The sequence below is a fragment of the Anomaloglossus baeobatrachus genome, chromosome 2, assembly GCF_048569485.1.
Source record: "Anomaloglossus baeobatrachus isolate aAnoBae1 chromosome 2, aAnoBae1.hap1, whole genome shotgun sequence".
NCBI lineage: Eukaryota > Metazoa > Chordata > Amphibia > Anura > Aromobatidae > Anomaloglossus > Anomaloglossus baeobatrachus.
This window is the reverse complement of record NC_134354.1, coordinates 150,166,344-150,180,003: the sequence shown is the minus strand read 5'-3', so window position 1 is coordinate 150,180,003 and position 13,660 is coordinate 150,166,344. Positions and strand designations below refer to the sequence as shown.

General features: G+C 45.2%; 1 protein-coding gene across 5 annotated transcripts in view; it reads left to right on the top strand.

The window, feature by feature from the left end:
• The window catches only part of CDKL5 (cyclin dependent kinase like 5), a 482,986-nt gene that overhangs the window by 100,656 nt on the left and 368,670 nt on the right, over positions 1–13,660 (top strand). The window contains exon 3 of one of the 5 annotated variants that reach the window (XM_075335444.1): positions 3,744–3,766. The exons of the other annotated variants lie outside the window; for them this stretch is intronic. The gene's annotated coding sequence lies outside the window, so the exon portion shown is untranslated. The remainder of the gene's footprint in view (positions 1–3,743; positions 3,767–13,660) is intronic. 5 annotated transcript variants of the gene reach the window in all.

Below are 13,660 nucleotides of genomic sequence, written 5' to 3'. Positions count from 1 at the left end.
GGAAAGCGCGGTCCCGCGATTATGGGCGGTTGCTTGTTAATAAACATCACAGCACCGCCCATAATCTAAACCCTGCGCTCACGTCACCAGCGGTGACACTGGGCACAGTGCTCATCCACGAGAGATGAGCACTGGGCATGCGCGGGGATGGCTGGAGCAGTGGGCGGCGTCCAGAAGTATGGAAATCAGCGATGGGGGCGGCATACAGGACCAGGGGGCAGAATAACGGCCATCAGGCAGCCCGCCCCCGTGTCACATTTAGAGAATCCGAAGCCAAAAAGGTACCTCTATATAAACTCTTTTTTTTTGGTCAGAAAGGGGGCACAATAATAACAGGGACCTTTCTAGAATGCAGCCCATGAGCTGCAGAGGGGGAATCTGTTAGGTTTTAAGGGAAATTTCTGCTGACAGGTTCCCTTTAAGCTCTGCTACATGCTATAACTAAAATCTTTCATTTTGTCAGAGTTGCTGCAGCCAGTAATCTAAGTGATACATCATTAGATTCAGGTTGTCTTCGCCTACATCATGCTGCTCTCAGATGAGGTAGCAAAAACCTGCTGACAGATGTCCTTTAAATACAAATCCAAAGCGGAGGTAAAGAAGATGACGTGGGAGAAAAATGGTCTGTTTTACCTGGACTTAAAAGTGGAAACGTAAATTTAGCCTGAAGGCCGCTTTACACACTGCGATATCGATCCCGATATCGCTAGCGTGGGTACCCATCCCCATCTGTTGCGCGACACGGGCAAATCGCTGCCCGTGCCGCACAACATCGCCCAGACCCGTCACACATACTTACCTGCCCGGCGACGTCGCCGTGACCGGCGAACCGCCTCCTTTCTAAGTGCGGCGTCACAGCGACGTCACTGAGCGGCCACCCAATAGCAGCGGAGGGGCGGAGCTGAGCGGGACGTAACATCCCGCCCACCTCCTTCCTTCCTCATAGCTGCCGGGAGGCAGGTAAGGAGAGATTCCTCGTTCCTGCGGCGTCACACATAGCGATGTGTGCTGCCGCAGGAGCGACGAACTACATCGTTACTGCTGCAGTAACGATAATCGAGAATGGACCCCCATGTCACCGATGAGCGATTTTGCACGTTTTTGCAACGATGCAAAATCGCTCATCGGTGTCACACGCAGCAACATCGCTAATGCGGCCGGATGTGCGTCACAAATTCCATGACCCCAACGATTCCGCATTAGCGATGTCGCAGCGTGTAAAGCCCCCTTAAGGCCTATCACAGGAGTTTTGCTTCCTAATTTACGAGCTGGTTTATTTCTGCTCCACCAACTAATTGCATTACAGCAATATCAAATGTGTCACTGTATTGGCCATTTTTTTTTTTTTTTTGCATGGTTGCAAATTTATGAATTAAAAAGAACTAAAAAGCGACCAATTGTAATGAAACTTGCAACCTTGGCTATGTTATTTATTTATTCTTTTTTTTTTCAATCATATAATGATCATTTATTGTCTTTTTAAAGGGGACCTTTTGTCTTTAAAGTCGCTTTACTTACTGGACAGTTAAGTTTGTCAACACTCCAGCCAACTTTATACATGTTAGCATTAACTGTACAGTTTTGCATCTTATGATTGTTATGCAATGGATGGATTCCGTGGGGAAAATAATCATGGTATGTACAATATATCCTATACTATGAGAGAAAACAGTGCCTCAAGACAAATATGGATTCATACAGGTCTCTGCACATGCCTTTCCAAAGAAATACAGTCAAGCTATATATATATATATATATATATATATATATATATATATATATATATATATATATATATATATATATATATATATATATATATATATATATATATATATATAATCTCAGTATGTGGTTTCACGGCACAGCCCGACATACTATTATATTCTTGCTTTTGTTTTTATACACAATACAAATATGTTGTTTGTAGCATTTTTGCAGATAGAGCAGCACAGAGAAACTGCTGCGCTACTGAAACTATTATGAACCATACTGCCGATTAACCTGCAGGCATTTTTTCTAGCTGATAAAATTACCGTTTTTTAGAATTGTGTAAAAAATGTAGGAAAGTAAAATTAGTGCGACGTCAATGATTTAGTATACACCTTGAGTGCGTAAAGACATCCCCTGAGATCTTGGCTGATTCCTTTTGACTTTCCCATGATGCTACACAAAGAAGCCGTGTTTCAGGTGTGCATTAGAAATCCATCCACAGGTGTGTCTCTAATTAACTCAGATGTTGCCAATAAACCTATCAAAAGGCTCCAAAGACATGACATCATCAGGGCGGCACGGTGGCTCAGTGGTTAGCACTGCAGTCTTGCAGCGCTGGGGTCCTGGGTTCAAATCCCACCAAGGACACTATCTGCAAGGAGTTTGTATGTTCTCCCCGTGTTTGCGTGGGTTTCCTCCGGGTACTCCGGTTTCCTCCCACACTCCAAAGACATACAGATAGGGAACCTAGATTGTGAGCCCCAATGGGGACAGTGTTGCCAATGTATGTAAAGCGCTGTGGAATTAATAGCGCTATATAAATGAATAAAATTATTATTATTATTATTATCATATGGGCTGTCCCATATTGTTTAAAGGCATGGTACTCTTAAGGCTGCTTTACACGCCCGCCCCCGTCATTTGTGCGTCATGGGCAAATCGCTGCCCGTGGCACACAATATTGTTAGTCCCCGTCACACGGAGTTACCTGCCTAGCGACGTCGCTGTGGCCGGTGAACCGCTCCTTTCTAAGGGGACGGTTCATGCGGCATCACAGCGACGTCACACGGCAGCCGTCCAATGGAAGCGGAGGGGTGGAGAGCAGCTGAAAGAACGTGACGCCCACTTCGTTGCCGGAGGACGCAGGTACGGTGATGTTGCTTGTTCCTGCGGTGTCACACATAGCGATGTGTGCTGCCTCAGAAACGATGAACAGCCTGCGTCCTGCAACAGCAACGATATTTGGGATCACAACGACTTGTCAACAATCAACGATTAGGTGAATAATTTTGATCGTTAGTGGTCGCTAACGAGGCCGGATGTGTGTCACAAATTCCGTGACCCCAACGACATCTCATTAGCGATGTCGTTGCGTGTAAAGCCCCCTTTAGTGTATGAAAACTTTTGACTTTACAGAAAGTAATACAAAATGCCTTAAAACATTCTCTCTCATTATTCTGGAATTGACAAATATAAATCATTTTGGTTCCTAATTGACCTAAAACGGGAAAAGTTGATTCTGATTTCATGTCAGATAGTGAGAAAAACGTGCCTATGTGTCTTTTTAGATAGTGCATGTAAACTTCTGGTTTCAACTGTATATGAAGGTGCTCTGTGTATATATATATATATATATATATATATATATATATATATATATATATGTGTGTTTGTGTGTATGTGCTCGGTGCAGTGTATACACGCGTTTCTGTAGCATATATTCCAAAGGAAATGAGCACTTGTCATATTGAATATTTACCATGGTACAGAGCAAGACACAGAGGGAACTACAAAAGCAACATGCTTCTGACCTCAAAAACATGTTGCTTTTGTAGTTCCCTCTGTGTCTTGCTCTGTACCATGGTAAATATTCATCTATATTTCTATTTGGATTTTAACTTGGATCAATAAACCTATGTTTTTATGAATATGACAAATGCTGGTCTCCTCTATCTATCTAATATATATATATATATATATATATATATATATATATATATATATATATATATATAATTACAGCTTTTAAGCCTTCTGACTGTGCACTGAACAGGTGAGCTGACTTGGTTTTTCCTTATTGCATGTCTGGCACGTGTGTGTGTGTACTCGGTGTATACATACAGGTGTGCTATTTGTGTGTATACATATGTGTATGTGCGCTCAGTTTATAACTGTGTGTGTGTACATATATGTGTGTAACGTACAGTGTTTGTGTCACATACTGTTTGTAAAAAACATCAACATTTATAAATCCCGGCAGTGTAGACTGGAGTTCATAGGAGTAAACATGGTGGCAATTGCCCAACGAACAAGTAAAATGTCGCTCATTCATCGGGTGATTGGATTGATTATGGCGGAACAAAAATCATTGTTCGCCGCAGCACATCGCCAGATGCAAACTGCAGAAGTGCTGCTGATAACATGATACTGTAAGGAGCAGATAGATCTATTAGTAATCGCTCTGTGCCCATCATTATTCGTCATCCCGTGTAAAGAGGCCAGAAAACAAGCGCCAAATGACTTTAATATTGTTGACCATGCTCATATAGCGGTCTGAACACAGCGTATGTAATGCAACCTAAATGCTTGAGTGTTGATGGTGTAATATGTGAGCATTTAGGGCCCAACTTTGTCTAAAGCCGGTCCTGTGTAGTGGCCACTGTTGGCTCTTTTGAAAAGGAGCGGTCTGTACTACCCTGCAGCAGCCACTACACACTGCATGAAGCTGCCCAGTACAGCTCAGTTCAATGTGTTCACATCTGGGTGCTCCAGAGCTTGTAGCAGCTGATCAGTGGGGGGTGTTGGGTGTCAGTCCTCCATCAATTTGATGTTTACAATCTATCCTGAGGATAGGTCATCAATATATATCCTAACCAGACAACCCCTTTAAACAATAACATTTTGACTTTAGCCATTATTAGCTGGGCTAATATTTAGACAGTTACCTAGATAAAAACGTCTTACATGAGCTCTTAGGCTGCTTTCACACATCCGGCTTGAGCTCTGCGGCTCAATCCGGCTGTGCAAGCTATGCAACGGATGCGGTGAAAACACCGCATCCTTTGCATAAGTTTTTCCTTTGCGGCCAGTCCGGTTTTTGCCGCTTGCGGCATGCTACAGAGCATGCGCAGTGGCAAAAACCGCATGCGGCGGCCGGATGCGGTTATTGCCGCATCGCGCCGCATCCGGCCGCCATAGGCATGCATTGAAAAATGCGCCGCAGCGGCCGAATGCGGCGCGATGCGGGTTTTTTTGCCGCACGAAAAAACGTGCTAGGCAACGTTTCATCCGGCCGCCGCATCGGCTAAATCTGCCGCATGCGGCAAAAACCGGATGGAACGCAAGGCCATGCGGCACAATGCGGCACTAATTAAAGTCTATGCAGGAAAATCGCAACCGGCAGCAAAAAAAACTGGTTGCGATTTTCCTGCAAAGTGCCGGATTGTGCCGCAGAAGAAAAACCGGATGTGTGAAAGCAGCCTAAAGCTCCTCCTAGTGGTTGGTGAAGGGAACCTGAATTTTGACTATCTGTTGCCTTCAACCTTTCCTTCAACTATTAACCTTGGAGCACATTAGTCACCAAATTTTACAATATAAGCAGCATACATTATTAATAAATAGGCATTTTGGACCCGATGAGGCTGGTGTACTTATTTTGAAGATCCTCATCTGTATAATCCATTGTAAAGATTGTCCTTCTTGATAATACGATTAGCATGTCTTATTACTCCAGCTCTCACAATGCTCTTTTTAATATCATGCAAGTAACAATTTCCAAGAAACATTCATTGCTCACTTGGATTTTCATGTAAATACTCCAGCCTCATCGGGACTCAAAGATCTGTTTCATAATTTATGCAATTTGGATGTTGAATGTTGAGGTTATAATGAAGTTTCAGATCTAATGGTCATGTATTTGCTCTTTTATAGTTTATCTTACTGATTTGTCATTTGTGACTCATAGACGTGCTTGGAAATATCACGTGGCAGAGAATATCTTGTCAACGCTTGAAGGCCGCTCTTGTCAATCACAATAGAATAAAAGTCTTGTATAGAACATGAGTGGGAATGCATCAGACCTTGTCTGCCTCATATTCACATATATTATATATGATAGACTGTAAAGTAAGTTTGATGTTTTCTGCAGATGATCAAATAGATTTAGATGCATTTATAATTTTTTCGCAAGCAAAATGTACATGGCATGGACACAAGTATTAGGACATCTGCACAGTCAAAAACAGGATCTTTTATGACCTTCCATGCTAAACTCATAGGCAAGAATACGGAGTGTGTCTCCCCTTTACAAATAAAACAAATTACACTCTTATGTAAAGGTTTTCTACAAGGTCTTGGAGATGTCTGTGGGAATATTTCCCATTCATCTAGAAGAACATTTTTGAGGTCAGGAACTGATATTGGAGTAGAGGATACGGCCCCTTCCCTACCTTTTAGTTGATCCTAAAGGTGTTTTATGGGGCTGGGGTCAGGGGTCTGGACAGTTCAGTCAGGTTCTTCCACACTAATCTCACCTAAAACATGCCTTTATGGACGTTGGTTTGTGCACTGAGGCACTCTCCTGCCCTAACAGAAAAGGTTCTTCTCCCAACTGTTCCTACGAAATTGAAAGCTGCAACTGTCCAAAATGGCTTAGTATGCTGAAGCATTAAGATCTCCATTCATTGGAACTAAGGGATTTAAATCAACCCTTGAAAAACAATCCAAAACATGCAGTCATTCAAGTATTGTTCTCCTGGCATTCACCAAACAGAAACTCATCTGTCAGCTTCCAGATGTAGAAGTGTGTGATTGATCATTCCACAGAACACATATCCACTGCTTCACAAAGAGCCTTACACCACTCCATCTGATGCCTGGCATTGTGCTTGGTGATCTACGACTTGCATGTAGCTGATTGGCCATGGCTATAGAAACCATGAAGCTCTTGTTGCACAAAATAATGCAACGTTACATTAGTTTAAAACCTAACAAAAATAAAAGCAATAAATGTTGCGTAGAAAAGATATCCAGAGCCAGAACAGGTTAGTGGTGATGTTAGATGCTATTGCAGAGATGGTTTAGACTCTGCACTTGGTCAGTTTTAGACTTTTATGCACTGTACGCTTCAGAATCAGTGTGCGCTGAAACTTAAATAATAAGAAGTTATGGACACCAGAGGCTGTGGGTGGTCGGGGCAGAGCTGAAGACCCCACCCACAGTCCGGCCCCACAGTGCCACCCTAATGCACGAAGAGCTTAGAAAAAACAAACTTTAAATGTAATTAAAACAACCAGCCTTCGGATTGGTACACTGAAGGCACCTATGGAATCAGGGTAATGGCACCATAATGCCCAAACCTTTCTTTTAACAAACCTGATCCTGATTACAGGTTCTCTTTAAAAAAGCAGTATGGTAGTGACTGTCATACTACTATATATGGGTAACAGCCATTTTCTGCCATTGAGCACCATTGAAGTGGATGACATAATATGGTTTTGTGAAGTGCCTATATTTTTTTTTTTCTCTTTTTTTTCTGGATTGTGTATGTTAATGTAGTCACCTACCGCCACCTTGAAGATCCAGCACCGTTCTGCTCCTTTTCTCAGTGATGGCACCGCTCTTCAGACTCTCCGGCTAACATTGCGCTCTGTGTGACCTAGAAGTGGCTTTTACGATGTAAGTTTAAGGGGTACCTTACACGCTGCAACATCGCTACCGATATAGCGTCGGGGTCACGTCGTTAGTGACGCACATCCGGCGCCAGTAGCGACATTGCAGCGTGTAACACTAATGAGCGACGATCAACAATCGCAAAATCGTTCCAAAACGGTGATCGTTGACACGTCGTTCATTTCCTTAATATCGCTGCAGCCACCGGTACGATGTTGTTCGTAGTTCCTGCAGCATCACACATTGCTATGTGTGACACCGCGGGAGCGACGAACATCTCCTTACCTGCGTCCACCGGCAATGTGGAAAGAAGGAGGTGGGCGGGATGTTACATCCCGCTCATCTCTTCCCCTCCGCTTCTATTGTCCGGCCGCTTAGTGACGTCGCTATGACGCTGAACGCTCCTCCCCCTTGAAGGAGGGATTGTTCGGTGGTCACAGTGACGTCGCTGACCAGGTATGTGCATGTGACGCTGCCGTAGCAATAATGTTCGCTACGGCAGCGAGCACCAAATGTCGCACGAGCGACGGGGGCGGGAGCTATCGCGCTCGACATCGCTAGCAATCGCTAGCGATGTCGCAGCGTGTAAAGTACCCTTAAGAAGGAGACTTCATAGCATAAATTATGTAAATGAGACTTCCAGCTCACACTTAGAGCATAGGGTGACTCAAAGAGTGTGAAGAACGGTTGTGTCACTGAGAAGAGGAGCAGAACTGCTCTGGATACCGGAGAAAGCAGCTGTAGTTGACTGTATTAACACATATACCTACATGTAATCATTGATGGTAAAACGTATTTCCACATGGCTAATCATATACAGTGCCTTGTGAAAGTATTCGCCCCTCTTCAATTTTTCAACCTTTTCCCACATTTTAGGCTTCAAACATAAAAGATAAAAATGTTAATGTTATGGTGAAGAATCAACAACAAGTGGGACACAATTGTGAATTTAAATGAAATTTAATGCTTATTTTAAACTTTTTTAAAAAATAAATAACTGAAAAGTGTGGTTTGCAATATTATTCGTCCCCTTTACTTTCAGTGCAGAAAACTCCAGAAGTTCATTGAGGATCTCTGAATGATCCAATGTTGTCCTAAATGACTGATGATGATAAATATAATCCACCTGTGTGTAATCAAGTCTCCGTATAAATGCACCTGCTCTGTGATAGTCTCAGTGTTCTGTGTAAAGCACATATAGCATCGTGAAGACCAAGGAACACAACAGGCAGGTCCGTGATACTGTTGTCGAGAAGTTTAAAACTGGATTTGGTTTCCAAAACTTTAAACATCCCAAGGAGCACTGTGCAAGCGATCATATTGAAATGGAAGGAGTATCATACCACTGCAAATCTACCAAGACCCGGCCGTCCATTCAAACTTTCATCTCAAACAAGGAGAAGACAGATCAGAGATGCAGCCAAGAGGCCCATGATCACTCTGGATGAACTGCAGAGATCTACAGCTGAGGTGGAAGAGTCTGTCCATAAGACAACAATTAGTCGTACACTGCACAAATCTGGCCTTTATGGAAGAGTGGCAAGGAGAAAGCCATTTCTCAAAGATATCCATAAAAAGTGTTGTTTAAAGTTTGCCACAAGCCACCTGAGAGACACCAAACATGTGGAAGAAGGTGCTCTGCTCAGATGAAACCAAAATTGAACTATTTGGGCACAATGCCAAACGATATGTTTGGCGTAAAAGCAACACATTTCATCACCCTGAACACACCATCTCCACTGTCAAACATGGTGGTGGCAGCATCATGGTTTGGGCCTGCTTTTCTTCAACAGGGACAGGAAAGATGGTTAAAATTGATGGGAAGATGGATGGAGCCAAATACAGGACCATTCTTGAAGAAAACCTGTTGGAATCTGCAAAAGACCAAAGACTGGGATGGAGATTTGTCTTCCAACAAGACAATGATCCCAAAAAATAAAGCAAAATCTACAATGGAATGGTTCACAAATAAACATATCCAGGTGTTAGAATGGCCAAGTCAAAGTCCAGACCTGAATCCAATCGAGAATCTGTGGAAAGAGCTGAAAACTGCTGTTCACAAACGCTCTCCATCTGTTACGGGGGGCTGTCTGATAATAACCTAAAGGAGTATCAGACAGTCAGGGTCCACCGTGCAAAGTCTTTGCTGCAGACTATGGCAGAGTGCAATACCTCTGTTAACTCACAGAAAGATATAATAAGTAAGTAAAGCAATTCCTCCCTTACTTGGAGGGTGTGTGGAATGATCTCTGTTAATAATCACAGAGACAAAGGCAATGTGTGCGAAATGGCACCTACCTAGGTCCGCTCTTCTAGTGGTGCAAAGAGACGAACAGCAGCGTAAGCCGCACAAAGCTCCTACCTGCGTTCGCTCCACTAGTGTGCGAGGACACGAACCACTAGATATGGCACCTGCCTAGGTCCGCTCTTCTAGTGGTGCAAAAGAGACGAACAGCAGCGTAAGCCGCACAAAGCTCCTACCTCTGTTCGCTCCCCTAGTGTGCGAGGATACGAACAACTGCCAGACGCAGTATAAGGAACGTTACCCTAGCGGCAACGTCCACCTACGAGTCGAATCACAAGGCCCAGCCAGACCATGTGCCTCAGGCACCTGCCTATGTCCGCTCCCCTAAGAGGTAAGGATACGGACAGCAGCCAAAGCTGTAAGGTATAAGAACGCTACCCTGCCGGTAGCGCTCACCTAGCATAGACAGAGGAATGCCTAGAGGAACGCGCACAGAGCGTCTACTCTTATGCATGAACCAAGAGGACTGAGCGCCATGCGGCGTGTGTCAGGGTCTTATATAGACTCTGTGCCTCATCCAAGATGGAGGACACCAGAGCCAATCCGCTGCCAGAATGACAGGAGTGACGTCATGCTGGCCTATCACCGAGCAAGGCGTCACAAGCACATGACCAGCGACCAATCGGCATAGAAGGTGTCAGAGACATGTGACCTCGTGTCAGCGATGATGTCACCCGCACATGTGCAATGGCTCCAAGATAGGACTTAGTCTCCGGCGCTCGCACATGTGCAGTAGCCAGAAATCTGGACTTAGTCTCCAGCGCTCGCACATGTGCAGTAGCAAGAAATCTGGACTTAGTCTCCAGCGCTCGCACATGTGCAGTAGCAAGAAATCTGGACATAGTCTCCAGTGCTCGCAGCAACCGTAACAGTACCTCCCCCTCAAGGGCCCCCCTCCCGGCGACGCAGGTAATCGGCAACTAAGTCGGGAGCATGGACAGCCTCCTCAGGCTCCCAAGAGCGATGTTCCGGGCCATAGCCCTCCCAATCTATCAAGAAGAACCTGCGCCCTCTAACCATCTTAGAACCAACTATGGCTCGTACCTCATAGCTAGAGCGAGAGGAATCAGAGGCAGGAGAGTGCACTTCACGAGCGTGAGGTAAAATAGCCGGCTTTAGCAGTGAGACATGGAATTTGTCATGAATCCTAAGATGGACGGGTAACTTCAATTGGTAGACTACAGGATTTACCTGTTGAAGAACCTCATAAGGACCCAGGAAGCGAGGAGCAAATTTGACAGAGCTCACTCTAAGTCTCACGTGTTTTGCAGAGAGCCACACAAAGTCCCCTGGAGAAAAGACAGGAGCCGGGCGACGAAACCGATCGGACACCGTCTTCATACGGTCCTTAGCTGCTTGGATCGACTCTTGAGTCCGATCCCAAACCTCTCTGGCATTAGTTGCCCAGTCGGCCACAAGAGGAGGAGGTGCCGCAGCGGGAAACGGTACCGGTACCCTAGGGTGTTGCCCATTATTGAGTACGAACAGTGTCTGCCCAGTGGCCTCAGCCAGCGAATTGTTAAGGGCAAATTCTGCCCAGGGTAGGAGGGAGGACCAGTTATCGTGGTTCTCAGCAACAAAGTGTCGAAGGTATATAATCATAGATTGATTGGTACGCTCAACCAAACCATTGGTCTCCGGATGGTATGCCGAAGAGAGATTCAACTCAATTTGCAGAAGGCTACAAAGATCTCGCCAGAAACGGGAAGCAAATTGCGGGCCTCTATCACAAATGATACGATCTGGCATCCCGTGAAGCCTAAAGACATGCTTGAGGAATAGTTTGGCTAGTACCCTGGAAGATGGGATTCTCGATAACGGTACGAGATGAACCATCCGGGAGAAATGGTCCGTAATGACCCACACAAATCTATGTCCCTGTGAACATGGAAGATCACCCACAAAGTCCATGCCTACCACCTCCCATGGTCTATCTGGCACTGGTAAAGGATGCAAAAGCCCAGCCGGTCTCTGCCGTAATGGACGGTTGCGAGCACACGAGTAGCAGGAACCGACATATCTCTTGACGTGGCTGGCTAAGTGTGGCCACCAATACCACCTCTCCAGTAACTCTCGTGTCCGCCTAATACCAAAATGCCCACCCACCTTTGAGGTGTGGGCCCATGACAGTATATCATTCTGTCGATCAGGCGGAACAAAGGTCTTGCCCGGTGGGATTTGGTCTAACGTCACAGGGGAGAGCGTATGAAAAACCCTGGAGGGAAGGATAAGACGAGGTTCGTCAATCTCTTCCTGGGTAGAAAGCATAGAGCGAGACAGGGCGTCTGCCTTGTTATTCTTACTCCCAGACAGATAGTTGATGGAGAAGTGAAAGCGGGAGAAAAACAAGGACCAGCGGGCTTGGCGAGGATTCAGACGCTGAGCGGTTTGTAAGTACGTCAGATTCTTATGGTCTGTATAGACCTGGAAAGGATGTTTCGCTCCTTCCAGCAAGTGACGCCACTCCTCCAAGGCTAATCTCAAGGCGAGCAGTTCCCTATCCCCAATGGTATAGTTTCTCTCTGCCGGTGAAAAGGTTTTAGCAAAGAAGAAACACGGCCTTTTTCTACCTGCACCGTTCTTTTGATACAAGACCGCATCAGCACCCACTGAAGAGGCATCAACCTCTAAGAGGAAGGGCTTACTCTCATCGGGTCTTTGAAGAACGGGAGCAGTTGAAAAGTGTCTTTTTACTGCCTCAAAAGCCTGAGATGTCTCAGTAGACCAGGCTTTGGGATTAGCACCTTTCTTAGTCAAGGCCACCAAAGTAGAAAAATGGGGTATGAACTGCCTGTAATAATTTATGAATCCTAAGAAGCGTTGCACCGCCTTCAAGGAATGAGGTTCAGACCATTGCAGGACAGCAGAGAGCTTCGCAGGATCCATAGCCAGGCCCTCTTGTGAGATAATGTAACCCAAAAAAGGCAATGAGGACTGCTCGAATACACATTTCTCGAGTTTAGCAAACAATGAGTGCTCCCTTAAACGGGAAAGGACACGAACGACATCCTGACGATGAGTCTCCAGATCAGGAGAAAAAATCAGGATGTCGTCCAGATACACCACTACTGAGGATAACCATAAATCCCTGAACACATCGTTTACGAAGTCCTGAAATGCTGCGGGTGCATTACATAACCCAAAAGGCATGACGAGGTATTCATAGTGACCGTCTCGGGTGTTAAAAGCGGTCTTCCATTCGTCACCCTTTCGAATTCGTACCAAGTTATACGCACCCCGCAGATCCAACTTCGTAAAAACTTGAGCTCCTCTCAGTCTGTCAAAGAGCTCCGAAATTAAAGGTAATGGGTATTTGTTCTTTATTGTGATTGCGTTGAGACCCCTGTAATCTATGCAGGGACGCAAATCACCCTCTTTCTTCCGAACAAAGAAAAACCCAGCTCCCGCGGGAGAGACAGACTTACGAATGAACTCCTTCTCTAAACTCTCTCTTATATAGGTCGACATGGCCTCCGACTCAGGTATCGACAGGGGGTAAACCCTGCCTTTAGGTGGAACCGAACCTGGGATAAGGTCTATGGCACAGTCATACGGCCTATGGGGTGGAAGAACCTCAGCACCCTGTTTGGAGAACACGTCAGCGAAATCAAAATAGGGTGTAGGTATGGGAGAGAGATCAGTTGATGCAACCGCAACGACCTTAGATGGTAAGGGAAGACATCGGGACTGACATTTCGAACCCCAACTAATAATGCTGTCAGACTCCCAGTCAATGTGAGGAGCATGAGTCCGAAGCCATGGAAGACCCAGAAGGACGTCGTCTATACCCTCAGGCAAAACAAGAAAAGAAATCTCCTCTATGTGACCCTGAGGCAGGGAAAGGCGCAAGGGAACTGTCCTCAATGTAATGGAGTCAGACAACATAGTTCCATTAACAACACGGACAGGAATAGGCGCCTCTAACATGATAGAGGGAATATTGTGTCCCTTTACAAATCCTGAGGACACAAA